Genomic DNA, 14,928 nt, shown 5'->3' with positions numbered 1-14,928 from the left:
CTGTACACCGCCAAGTTGTAAAAAAAGGGGGGAGGTAAAAATTTACCGAGCGACGATCAGGCGTTGTTCGAAGAAATCGTTATTCAGTGAAAGGATAAAAAAAAAAGAAAAAAACAAAAATTCATCAAGTAAATAAATAATTACGTACGCGATCGATGCGTACCGCGATCGATGGTTTGACGGAATTTGGTAGGAAATTTAACCGCGTGATACAAAAATTACGTCAATACTCAAGACAAATAATTCAAGTGTCGATTTGACGAAATAATACGTTATTGTTAAAATTGTATCACTCAGTTTTAGGAAGTTTCGTAACTTCGAATAATCAAGCTTGATAATTTTTTTTTTCTTCTCACCGCAGTATCAATTCAAGTTTTTTTTTTCTTCCTTTGTACAATCAACTAATTATTATCGATCAATTCGCTGAGTTGATTTTTTCGAGTAAAAAGAGTGAATTCACTCTTTGTACTTTACTCATCCACAATTTCTGTCTGAGATCGGATTTGAGGTTTCTTAACGTAATTCGGTGGGCAGATGTAATTAAAGGTCGAAGAGAAATTTAAACTTTTAGCCAGGCATATATTTATGACGTGGACAAAAAAATCAGGAATATAAAATATAAATTAATATTTACACAACGAATACCGCTGCCGTGTGTAGGAAACAAATTTACTTTATCGTGACTCTGTTGAGATTTTGAACAGTTGTTATTGTTATACATAATTCGTAGGTCAATTTCATTAAATACCTACACGCATGCTTATCGTTTCTGTAAAGTTCTCTCTTCATTTTTGCAACGCACGTATAAAATAAATAACGATTCAAAATAAAAATCGTTGACACACGTAACGATGTACAAAAATGTACCTTTTTTATTGTACGTTGAATTTTTGTTCATTTCAATTAAAAACGATATCTTCAAAAAGTCATTGCAACAGTTTATTAATGTGTAAAAATACGTTGAAATTTTTTTTCCTGATTTTCACGTTATCGACATTACTAAAACAAAATATAATTCAAATCTATGAGCTAGTGTATCAAGACGGGCATTGTACGAAAAGAAAATTTTCAATCGTAATTCCTAAAGATTTGATAAATTTGAAAAAGGGATTTCGTATGTATGAAAAGTGCTTCTTCGTCGAAACAAAATTTTCGAGACTCGTTCCCTGAATTCTTCCAGTCGCTGATTTTAAAGCGAGGGAAATCTTCAAGAGTCGTAAGAGTTTCCTTCTCTACGGTCGAATTAAAACATCGCCCACCGGAAACACAAGCAGATTACACGCAGTTCGGATGAGTCAAAAGAGAGAATTAAGCCAACAGCAAGACGATGAAAAAAAGGTGGGCGGAAAGGGGGGGGAGGTCAATTCTTGGCACGGTGATCTCTCGCTCTCTCGGACTCGTGGAACAAACGGTTTCAATCGGAAGGAAGTAGGTACTAACTGACTTTGTCAGAGGCAAGATCCGTGACTCACCGAGCCGCAGAAGTGGAAGATCTTAAAACCTTTGTCTCGGAATAGTCCGTGGGAGTATAAATATTCGCGTCTACACCTAATCCTAAGTGTTGCTTGTCTGTAATCCGTGAAATTTACGTTTGCTCTCGTGATTCGTTCGATAAAACAATCGTAAAAAAACAAAAAAAAAAAAAGATAAGAAAAAGAAAATCAATCCAAAAACGTAAACGGACAATTTTTTAATCGAGGAAAATTAATTCGTTTTATCGGATATATAAAAAAAAACATAAAAAAAAAAAAATTTGAATAAAACTTGTGTCGAAGTTGCGAATACTTGAGAAATTACAGGGCGTGATGTTATCTTGTCGTTGTCACAAATCGGAATATGACTTTTGGAATCGAATTTGCTCGTAAGGGGATGAAAACTTGAGACTACGAACACGTTTTTGTTAAAACTGCTGAATGCGAGTCGTTTTTTGTTTTTTTTTTTTTTCCTCACGGTTTTCTAATCTTGTAATCGTCGTCGGCGAAGGTGCGGTGGACCTCTTTTTAAGATTCGTCGTGGTGTCACACGTCGTGGAAAATTATCGCATTCAATACGATATATTCGTCCGCCGCCGCGTTATTCATCGGTAAAAATTAATGATATACACGTGCATAAATTGCGCGTAATAATCACTTGCGGATATATTTCTCATACACCTGTAATATTATAATGTAAAACGGTCCTCCTTCACAGAGTTCTTTTTCTTCTTCTTCTTCTTCTTCTTCTTTTTCTTATATTTTCATTTTTTTTTTTTTTTCACAATATCGCGAGACGTCAAAGCCTATATAATAATGTATCCGTTTATCCGTTTGTTCCAATCAACGTTTCGCGTTTAAACCTCGTAATGAGCATATTCATGTATCCCCGCGTGTATACGCCACGAGATATCTGTACTTATGCCCCATTATGGGATGTCGGTCGATGTTGGCGATACGCGAACCGAACGCTTCTCATCTCCGCTTTATAATATACGCGTGTAACGTGGATAGATAACGATGACTTTTGTAACACCAGGCGGGACGGGACTCATTCAAGTATCTTCCATTGATATCCCCCGTCTTTGACTGTATATTCACGTATAAATATATACGCGTGTGCTTGGGCGCGTGCGTATGTCCATACGTCTGTATCTCCGTCTCTGTATCCACGTTACTATCGCTATGCAGGGCTGGATGTGTACATGCGTAACATTGTCAATATGAGATGAAATAATTTAATAACTATTAATAATCTCCTATCAGCTTTAATGTTATTTTTAATCGTTGTTGATGTGTTACGAATTTTTATACCCGCATAAACGTTTCAATTTAATATTCTCACGATTCGATTACAATTTATACCAAAATCTTTGGACGAATAGACGTCTTTTTAATCAAACTCGAAGATCTTACGATATATCGAATGCCTAGACTCCTGTCTCTTCCTCTTTCTAGCAAGAAAAGAAAAAAAAAATAAGTAAATAAATAAATGAATAAATAATGTATTTCTGTATTAACGACATTTCGCGAAAGGAATTGGAAAGACCGGATGTGTTCATAATTTCACGTTTTAGATTTCTGTAAGTTATTGGTCGTAAATGTTTGTTGACTATTGAAAAAAACAAAAAGAAAAAAAAAAACGTCACAAAAATTCAAGTCATTTTATTTACGCCAAACTTTTATCACGTCGAAACGTTAATGTAATATATATATATATATACATATATTATATTAACACACTCACACACATCCGTTCCAGCCCTGCACTATTCACACGTCACGTCGAGCCGCGTATTTGGAGGGGAATCGAAGGTTTTGCGTAACTACGAAAGGCTCTGGCTGTAAAAAAGGTAAAAGAAAACGAACGCAAAAAAAAAATATATATATATATATATAATAAATAATAATAATAATAATAATAATGAAAATAAAAATAACGGAATAAGGAAAAAACATTCGTCGCCGACGTCGAGAGTTGATACATCGTACTAATCGTGGTTGAAATTTCATTGTGGGAAGGGGAAATGATACATCCATACAGACACGATCTCGGTAATAAGTGACATCACAAACATCTCGCAAGATGTGGCGGTTGTGTGTGGTATTATATAATCTGTAATACAAGCATTAAATATACCGTGCAGAGTACGTACAACGTCTCGGTAATATATATATATATATATAATTTACAATATGCCTAGATTGATCATTCGCTGTGAAATTGACAGTGTTGAAATATTCTTTTCCACTCCGTTACTATGTACAGTATTATATACTACGTAGGATTACAGAGGTTCGTGATTCCTCGCTTTATCAGGATATACAACGAGTTTTCCAGATAACTACGTCACGATGTGAGGCAGGATGGTAGTATCGAATCAACGTCAAATCCAGACTTCCGTTTTAACGACAATTTCAATTATAACAATAATTTATGATTTTCGAAGGATCTATAAATCGTCATGTTATTATTATTAACGTCACTTTCGAAGAAGATCGAAGACTTATGCATTATTTTAACAATTTTTCTGCTTTTCTTGCAACGAGAGTTGAAAAATGAAATAGAAATTTTTCTTTTCTTATAAGTAGATAGGTTGTACAGCGATAGTTCAACAGTGTAGTCAGAGTACATTTAATAAGAGTAAGAGAAGAGAAAACAAAGAATAGAAATTGGAACAATCCAAACACATGTTTTGACTACGAAAAAAAAAAAAATCACACATCTTCTTCGCTCTATCGAGGATTCTTTCTGCCTAAATTTGGTAAAAAAATTCAATAATAGCGCGATCCTGCAGCTGTAAAAATCTACATAAATATAGAAGCAATATTTCTCAAGCTTGGCGTGCATTTTTGACTTTTCGATCTCCACGTCCATGCATGCATATATACGCATATACGTTTATCAAATAAGTATAAGAGAATATTTAATCGTTTCAACGGACCGGCGCGAGTGTCGTCCGTCGTCTGTACAGGCGAATATAATTTTTTTTTTTTTTTTCCACCAAGACTTCATTTATATCCACACACCGAGTCCCTTGATGGTGAAGACGAAGAAAGGGGGGGAGGACAACGACGCCCTGGGCGTCAAAAACTGCCCAGAATTTTGCCCCAAGGGATTTCTAATTCTATGCTGTTTTCTCTCCGAGTCTGTGCAGCGGCTCTAACAGCTTCTACTCGGGAATAAATTAACTCTGGGCGATGTGTGTGCGAGGTGCGATCATTGCGCGGGGAAAATATCTAACACGCTTCTTGTGTAAAAGTGGTGGTAAATTTGCCTAGGCAAATTAAGCATGTATATTTAGAATACGAGGAATAAAATTTGAAAAATATATATATAAGCGAATCATTTACCAATGGCATATATATCTATTTTAAACTAACGAATTCTAACATCGATCATTTTTATCGAGAAATTATCTAATAACGATGAAAATACTTTTCATGCCCATCTCGGAATGAAAAATAATGTAGATTTTACATACCCTGTGGCGAATATACAGGGTGTCCCGATTTAAAGGACGCATTACGTTTTCAGCCGATCTAATGGTTCAATTGGAAAATCTGTCCTACAATGGACCAGTTTTTTTTTTTTTTTTTAAATGGAATCGTACATTTTTGTTTCGATTCAAATATTCTTTATTCGAAAATGGACAACTTTATCAGGAAATTTTTTTTTTTTTTCTTTACAAAGTTGGAACAGTTCGCGAGATGCAAGAAAAAATGAAATTATGGACAGCGTTTCTTTTTTTTGGAGTTAAATCTACAGCAATTGTGGCAAGATATACAAAAACAATAGTAAGAGTTGCAATATGCTTGGGTATGTCTACCAAAATTGATGTAGATTTGGGTCCAAAAAAGTGCTATCCATATATTCAACACAAGAGATGTAAACATCTACATTACATGTTTTTTTTCTTTTTCGTGCAGACTTTTTTCCACCCCTAATTTATTTTACACGAATTTTTAAGAATTTTGAAGCATTTCATCTTCGAGTATAGGTTCAAGTCCGTTTGTAAGAGGAAAATTTTCCAAACGCTACACGAAGCGATATCGATTTCGTATTAATGCAACACTTGAATTGAAAGACGAAAAAAATCGTGTTCCAATCAACATTTATTCCGTCGACAATAATCAATTTTCTATTTAACTCAGGTTCGTTATGCGAGTATGGAAGGTTACTTACAATTCCGGAGAACTATAATCTAGACCTGTTTCATTGAACTCAAACAAGTATACAAGGGGGGAAATAATGCGCACTGGAACGACCAGCGTGCGGTTTATAATCGGCCCTGGGATGCGGTGCGTGCTGTTCTGGGCGTAATAAGTATCGAGAATTTTCTTTACGCGTAGGAACAAGAACTCCGAGTTCCTGGTACATATCTTTTAACCTGAGGAAAAATACGCTTTTCCACAATTACGTTCAAACCGATTACGTTGCTTCAATCAAACGATCAACCACGCGTTATTCAATCTTACACGTGGAACCCAATTTCGATATAATACATGGATTCGGTCGCGTTGCGATAAAAAAAAAAGAGACACTAATAAAAAATATTTAAAAAATAAAAAACCTGGCAAAAATCAATTTTATCAAAATGCTGTCGTTTTTTTTTTATTTCTTAGTTTTCTTTTTTTTACTCACAATTGGAAACAAGCATTACGAATCGCTGTCGATCGATGAACTGAAACAAGTTTTTTTGTAATCCGAACCATAATCGATGTCGATGCTGATTTTATTTTATTTATTTATTTGTTTATTTTTTTTTTTTTTTATCAGAAAGTTCCGCAAATTTTTCGACGAAAGAATAACGCGATTTTTTCTACTCCTCTTTGATATCGGAAAGAGAAAAAAAAAAAATTAAAAAAAAAAAAAAAAATCATACGCGAAGTATTCTACAAATTCATTGCGAGTTTCTTTCCTAACGGAAAAAAAAGCACAAATAACAAATACTTGGGACTGTAAGAAATTGTCCAAAAATATACCAAATCGCGTAATGCAAGAAAGTTTCTTATTCGGAGGACAAAAAAAAGAAAACAAAAACAAACAAAACCAACAAATTTTTGCTCTCGTTTAAAAGCTGATGAATTTGTACTCTCGACAATTATTCTTGAAACCCTCGAAATCCGACTCTCGTAAAATAGACGCCCGTTGTTAACAGGTGCATATAAGACGAGGAGCATGCTTCGAGGGTGATCGTAATACGCAAGGCATGTGTAGTAATGGCTTAGAGAGTCGGGACGAGTTCTTTCTTACGCTTGGTTCTTTTACTCGATGACCGCGAGAGAGGCTTCGTTACGATTGTGAGATACGTTGTACGTGCCCCCGGTGCGTTGTATCTTGTGCCTAGAGAACAAGTGGGTATATCGCATGTACACACACACACACACGCACACGCGCGCACGCAAACCTGGCACAGGTATACACCATAACGTAATATATTTTGTTAGAGAGCATACGGATGATTGTGAGCTGGCTTCGAAGTTCTCCGGGTAGCTCAAGGCCATTCGCGCGGTGTCTGCTTTACAATTGAAAAACCCGAAGAGTCGGGATATCTACTCGGGAATTGAGCAATATCAGCCTTAACAAGGCGCCCGTTGCGTGATAAAAGACAAGAAAAAAAAAAAAAAAAAAAGAGAAGAATTTAAAAAAAAAAAAAACGACCCACAACCAATCGGAAAAAAGGTGTAACGCTAATTATAACTCTTCGAATGCAGCGTCACTCCTCGATTACGTGTATAATATAAATATATATATATATGTATGTGTGTGTATCGTCTATCGTCTATCGATTGTTGAAAATATAACCTCCGTAACAATTCAACTGAACAAACATCGCGGTAATATAATTTCTCCAGTTGTACCTACATTATGTTTCTGAACTTGTATCCCTGGAAGAAAAAATCTGATTAGACGCCGTTTTTTAAAATTCTGTAACGTAATTCACGGTCCATCGTTTAATTACACCGTTGGAAAAATTTAACTAAACTAACAATAAATGTCCCGGCAGGTCCACCGTATATTTGTGTTATTTGTTACATTTCTGTTGGTGAATATGACAACGCATTTTTTGTAATTTTAAAATTTAAATTATCACATCAACATTTAATATGTAAGTTTTTTTTTCAGTTAGTAATACGTTAAAAAATTGTTAAATCAAGCCAAAAATTTTAGTGAATCCGTTGGGACATTTTTTTTCTAACCGTGCACATTACGACGATGACAAAGACGAAAATTCACTCAAAACTTATTTTATAGTCACAATTATTTGTAATTATCTCCTGTCGGTGGTATTATTTTCTCGGTAAGAAACTCCGATTTGATTCACGGATATCATTCGTGTACATGGTACTTTTTCATCTGTCGCGTATGAATAATTATGGTGAAATTTTTACCCATGAAATCGTTTATAGCTGTAACAATTAAGCTTGCACGCGTTAATTTATACATTTATTTACAGCTATCGCAATAATTATACTAACGTTAATGATGATAATGGATATTCGTTAGAAACACGATTTTAATTAGTCAAGCTTCCATGTAATTGTCCACTAATTACATTCCTTCTTACACGTGTTACATATTTTTCTCTCGGACATTTTAGTCTCATCTTTTTTTTTTTTTTCTTTTATCTTGCACTACCTGCCGAGATTTAACTTCATCATCATACCCCTCGGGGCATTTAGCTGACAATGAAAGACTTTTAATCGCTCGTGACAATTGGAAATACTGCAATTCAATTAATTGCGGTGTATAAAAATATCGAACGTAGGTATTTAACGATATCGCGGCGCCACGTCGATTATTACACGATATCTTCAGACAAGACTCAGGACCGATAATTTTGTCTTACAGAGATTCATCATTGTCAATTAATCCGATCATTGTATATTCATGTTCTTTTGTTTTTCAAGTTACCGCAATTTTTCTAATCCAATTTAACGATCATCGATGCAATCCTATTCTCTTACACATGCCAAATTAGATATGTATTTTCTCAAAAGTGATTAACCACCTTAAATCAAAAGTGAACAGAAAAAGAAAAATATCAGAAAAAATAAAAAAAAATAAAAAAATAACCGAAAGAGAGAGAATATCAACGGACCGCGCTGGTGAAATATTTAACAAATATTTACATTATGTTGCAACGATTATAGTTTCAAATGGCAAACTTTTGGCAAGCCAACCAGCCAGCCAGTGCAGTCTTAGCCTGCAGCCTGCAGCCGCGCTAAAATCTGGTTTAGATGTAAGGCGTGTGTACATACATACATATATATATACACACACACACACACACACACACACACACGGTTAAAAATATTTGAATCTCGTTTCAGATCTGCGTACACAAGTATACCTAATAACAACGCGTGCGTGAAGATAATATCTCTTAGACGAGAAAACCAATTCTCTCTGTATGCCCACTCAAGTAAGAGATATTATACATACATGTATACACACATATATATATACCTATACGACATCCGGACGAATAACACAAGTGTGTAAATTTATATAGATGTAAAAGGTGTACCGGACAAGTACGCATGCAAGTGGATGTGCACATATCGCGATAAATTGTTCAACAAGTTAAACCAGGTGTGCGTTGTATGTATAAAGGAGAGGGCTTGACGTTGCAATTTCTCTCTCTCCCTCTCTCTCTCTCTCAACCCTCAGCTTAAGAGGCACTTACTGAATCGTACATGTTTTCTTTTTGTTAATTTTTTTATTTTCTTTTATTTCACTTTAGTTTTCTTTACTCCTTTTAAAAATCTCCTCTCACGTGAGTATCCTTTGTCTCTTTTTCACATACGCGCGTACGTGTCGCGTATACGTCACTGTGTATGCTGTATATTTATCTGTTACACCGGGAGGATTGCCTCCCAAGTCACTACCGCGTGGCAGGTCGTTAACTAAACGACTGTGGTATCCATGTTACACTTACCGAAGGGAGTGAGAGACTTTGAGCCGTTTTAATGACAGTTTGCACTTCGGCTTGCCACCGGTCAACCTTTTTCCATGTGTAATAAGCAATAACGCGTACAGCATCGTAATTAGAGTAGGTACACCTATATCACTCTTGATGCCCACGCGCGCTAAGGTGTTTCAATCACACTGAGAGATATTTTTATTTCCGGTTACCGCTCGGTCATTAACTATTTTCATCTTTTACCGCGATCGAAAAATATAGTCCTAGGTAGAAAATGAAAATTACTTATCTAGCTGTTACCGGAAAGTTTGGTATCCGTTGCTATTCTTTCTCATTACGATCACTGTTGCTATATTTTCTTGCAACTGTTGCGAAAATTTAACGCTCGTGCAACGATAAATTGACGTTAAAGCCTCGTTTAACTGAAAAAGTAGAGTAAACCTCGGAAACTGATTTTGCGTTGCAATTAGCAAAAAAGGATCGACGATAGAGCAAAATGGTTAGGCGTACCTCGTTTTTCGTATTTCCAACAATATTTAAACAGTTTTTTTTTTCTTTAACGATACTTGTTTCACTGAATTTTTCTAGTTACCGTAACAAATGACATTTTTCTCACTGCAATGTTTCGGGGCGAGGGACATTTTTGCACGTCTATTAGATCCGACGACTGACTAATATTCTGTTTTTCTTTTGTCTCTCCATCTCAGGTGTGTAGCGGGTGCAATCTTAAGATGGAGCTTATCTTAATTAGCCTGTGAGACTTTTCCTCGAAATGGGGGAACGCCGTTCTCGCAAACATCCGACATCTATCCAGAGCCAAAATAGGTATGTAAAGATATCTATGTATATATATATTATATATATACGTCTTCGGCTACCTGACTGTGAGTCAGTGATTTTATTTTCTGCTGCACCCTCGCCGCGGAGAACTATCAACGATATATCGACGTGAGAATAACAATAACAACAATAATAATTGTATATCGCGTAGAGCAAAAGTAAATGAAAAAAACCTCGGCTCTGAATAATAACAGTTTTTTTATCACCTGCATACCGGTGTGATTCAATTTTTATTGACGATCAAACATATACGCATAATAAACATTTGATTGTTAGTACATGTATATATATGCAAAGTAATTGGCCTGGCGTGCAGAAATAAGAGATTATACAGGGCGATACTGATACCGCTGATGTTGCGCACGTGTAGTCGAACAAGGATGTTAACTCTTTATCAATATTTATAATGCGAATTAGAGGATATGCTAAAAGAAGAAGAAAAAGGAGGGAGAAGGATGCAGATTATACGGGGAGTTTAATATAAATAATCCTCGTCAAAAGCGCGGCTGCGGTTTTATCCGTGCACGACTTGCCGAGCGCAATATCAATTCAGCTGAGCTTCGCTGCACTTGGTTGTACGTGTAATCGTTATTGTTATCGTTAATTTTATTATTGCAATAACGCGTCGTCTATCGCCCTCCGGTGTCGCGCAAAATTCCATCACAGCCTCGACTATGCATAGGTATACATAATGAATTCGATGATTCGTCACGCGGCGTGTGGATGCTGCGCTCCGAAGCTCGATCGGAGGATTTTTTAACGCCGCGATATCAAAGTGTACGGATGGATTGCTAAGGAGGAGCGTTGGCCGTCAGGAACGAAGATTGGACCCTCTTCGCGTGTGGGTATGGAGAAATGGTCGTGTCGACGTTGTACCGAATGTATGGTAATAATGAAAGAATGTGAATTCGAAAATTTGGCCATTTCGAAAAAGACGGCTTTGCCCGTCTTGCGTGGCTTCTCTCGTCGGAAGCAACCATTCAAATGGGTAAACACAAAAGGTGAAAACACGGAAGGAGATATCCTGTTCCGGTCCAGGAGATCCCGAGTACCTTTCGGAAACACCTTTTTTACTCACGAGAATAACATACGCGCACTGAGAGAAATTTTCATTTCCTGTTACCGTAACAAATGACGTTTTTCTCAGTGTGGAAATGTTCAAATATTAACCCTTACGCTCTACATCTCCACGGTTTTCTTTTTAAATACATGTGTCTGTCCGCCAGAACTTAACCATTGTACAGGTTAAGGGTTAAGGGAGGAGTAGTCGTAGAATGACGTTGCTGAAATATTGTCCTTCGAACATTACCGTCCCCAACTTTCGTCAGTCACTGATTACGACAGTGATAGGCAAGTGAAAACGAGCTTTGATAAGCCTGAGGGTAAATCGCATTACGGTGTTTCGTTTTCGTTGCAATTCCACGGAACAATTATTCCGTTTAACGAGGTTGAAGTTGTTAACGTCACTGTAACGATGTAATACGTTTAGAAGAAATGGTTGCTTCGCTACTTTGGGATTGTCGGTAATTGTTCGACCACGCCTTGAAAGTCATTCTAAAATTGGAGAACAATCAATTTTTCCATCGCATTTTCAGCCTCGTAATTCCGAAAAGTCAAACTAATCGTAAGAGTCCCCCATCAACCCTGACCAACAGTAAGCAGTGAGTCCTGTGACTTTTCGAGTAACGGTTTCCAATGAAGTGTGCGATACGATAATGCTTAAATATGTTTTCAGGAAGGAAATTTATTTTCGAACCGATTAGACGATTGCTAAATTACACGCCATACGCGACTATCACGATTACGAGCTTCACGAGCTCCGTCGCTAAGTATTAATCTCCATTCTATTTGCCCAACTCGAGTCAAGCTTCGTAGTTTACAACTAGGTGGGCAAGTACCATATGCCTCTCTGCACATACGTATACTATACACGCTTTTCCCTGAATCATTATGCTGTACGCGTTGTTTACTCTTTGATAACTGTATCAGAAATGAAAGTAAATTGCGGTATGTCTGAGTGTGCCTGTTCCACTGGAACGCTTTCGCGAGTTAGTGTTGGGCATGGATTTCGCACTCCGCACATTATCACATTATCAGAGACGTACAAAAATTCATGTATCCAACGGAGGAGTTTAACGTTATACAACGTTATACGCAAAGTTATACGATATCGTATCGTCATCATCCCCCACTCAAATACGATTATTCAAATTTATCGTCCAGCTCTATTACACGTATATACTTGATAATGTAAAAAATTGTGTAAAACATATTTCACGTCGTGTCTAGTCGATGAGTATCATCGGGACGATCCGACGTCCTTCGTCTTGGGTAAAATCACTGTCCCGCACAAGTACGTACACGTGTACCTTTAACAGCTGTCACAGGTCTGTATCCTATAAATAAGTGTCGCTGTATCTTCTCTCTCTTTCTCTTTCTCTTTCTCTTTCTCTTTCCTTCTTTCTTCCTCGGTGGCAGCCCGAGGTTGACAGTTTATACGCGTATGTAATAAGAGGCCTCGGCAACGACTGACCAACATTAAACAACAATGAGTAACAAATAGCGACTCCATGCCGTCTGACCGTCTCTCGGTCTCTGTGTCAGCGACCTGCAACGTTGTCCGCTTGTAAAGCTCTTCGTTATGTCTGTATTATAATCGACGCAAAGTTTAATTGCTAACGTTGCGAGGTATATAAATTATACGACTTGTTATGAAAATACCGTTTTCTTTTCGTTCTTTTTTTCTTTCCTCGTTATCCTATCTCTTTCAAAAATTATATCGTCTGCGCTAATTTTGAATCGACATTTTTATTTTTGTTTCTCTCGGCTCACATTTGACAGATTACCGAGGTCTCTGATCCGATGCATTTTGCCCGGTTGATACCGAGTTTGAAAAAATTTTTACTCGAAACTGTAAGAACTTGTGGAACCAAAGACTTTTTTCTTATCTGCAAAACGATCGACCTCTTCCGTTGAGACCAAATCTTTGTGCTGATTCGATACTTAATTGTTTTATATAAAATTTTTTCATCGATTATCAGGACTGATCAAATTGAATGCCAAATGTCTCTTCGTCACGCTTCGTCGTAACACGGTACTTTACGATACGCGACTATTAACGAAAGAAAATTAATCTTCCTCGAGTGTCAACGTGTTTAAAAAATTTCCACACGCAACGAGTAAATTCTCACTCATCGTATAACGAAAATGTATTTTTATTGTGAAAAAATGTTGTTCAATCAAATGCCAACTTATATATTACGTAATTCGTGTAACGACAAAGAAAAATTTACTCATCATAGTAGGTACAGTTTTCTCGATGTGTTACGTAAAAAATGCAGATTCATACCCGGCTATAAATCACTTGTTCATATTTTCAAACCGAATCATGCGTGTAACACGAACTTGAATTTGAAAGGATTCAGCTTTCCGACACAAAGTGAAAAACGCGCGATTAACCGCGAGTTGAATTAGTTGACACAATTGAAACAAAAAAAAAAAAAAGAACAACTTTCCAACAATCAATGCTTGATAACAACAGCGATAGAGGTTCGCAAAGTATCACGAGAGCTTGTTTCACCCTCTGTAAACTCGCCAGAAATTAAAAGCAATCCCGAATTTCGACCCTTCCAAATTTCCACCGTCCCTCACCGACGACTGTTCGTCGATTTGATTTCAAACATTTTTTTTTTTTCCCGCTCTTTTTTTTGCACGCCTGCCGGCAGTGATACAACTCGGTTCAACCTGTCAGTTAGTTACGTACCCGTGCGCACGTCCAGATGTATAAGCGCGACTGGCGGCTGCAGCAGCAACATCAGCATCAACAGCAACAGCAGCAGCAGCAGCAGCAGCAGCAGCACCGCGTTCTCTCACCTGTTGTTCCACGAGGACGAGGGCAGATCGTTCGCTCAGTTTCTCGCTCATCCGAGGTTCCCGCAGCGCAGATACTCGGTCGCGCCAGTTTCCTCCTCGAGTCCACGGCGCACTTTCGTTATTGTCAAAACAACAATTTTCACGTATACTCTTTCATTCCCTTTTCTCTCGTCGTTACATATCCTCTTTTTCAATTTCTTCGACGACGACGACGACGACGGCGACTACGACGATTACTCGGATCGTCTATCTTTCTGCGGGTTATATTTTATACGTCAGTTTTTTTACTTTACAGTTATATATACAACAGGTATTATTATTACTCGATTCGCAGGGGAAATATTATATTCTAGTATACATCTATATATATATATATATATATATGTATGTATATATATATGTATATACATATATATGTATGTATGTATATACATATATATATATATATATGTACGTATATAGCGATGCAGGACGAGGAAAGAGAAAAAGGAACAGCTGCGGAGGAAGATTATTGCAGAAAACAAGGAATTTAGACAGAGGTTTCTTTCTTTTTATCACACGGAAATCTGCTCCGAACAAACTGTTTAGGGTATATTGGTAACAATCTCTCTGGCGGTGCACGAAACGTCAAATGAGATCTCGATTGGCGCGTGCTGATATTATTATTACTATTATTATTATTATTATTATTATTATTATTATTATTATTATTATTATTATGTACCGGTACTACCACACACGTCACTGTATATTAATATGTTATTTCTTTTTTCTTCTTTATTAGATAACTGCAAATCATTGCAAAGAAGTTT

The 14,928-nt window shown here is 36.8% G+C and overlaps 1 protein-coding gene across 1 annotated transcript in view; it reads right to left on the bottom strand.

Moving 5' to 3' along the window:
- LOC124183303 (BMP-binding endothelial regulator protein) overlaps positions 1 to 14,470 on the bottom strand; it is a 50,745-nt gene extending 36,275 nt beyond the window's left edge. Inside the window, exon 1 of the mRNA XM_046571623.1 lies at positions 14,007 to 14,470. The gene's annotated coding sequence lies outside the window, so the exon portion shown is untranslated. The remainder of the gene's footprint in view (positions 1 to 14,006) is intronic.
- Between the last annotated feature and the right edge of the window lie 458 nt (positions 14,471 to 14,928).

Source organism: Neodiprion fabricii, chromosome 5 (genome assembly GCF_021155785.1).
Source record: "Neodiprion fabricii isolate iyNeoFabr1 chromosome 5, iyNeoFabr1.1, whole genome shotgun sequence".
Taxonomy (NCBI): domain Eukaryota; kingdom Metazoa; phylum Arthropoda; class Insecta; order Hymenoptera; family Diprionidae; genus Neodiprion; species Neodiprion fabricii.
This window is presented reverse-complemented; position numbering and strand designations above follow the sequence as displayed.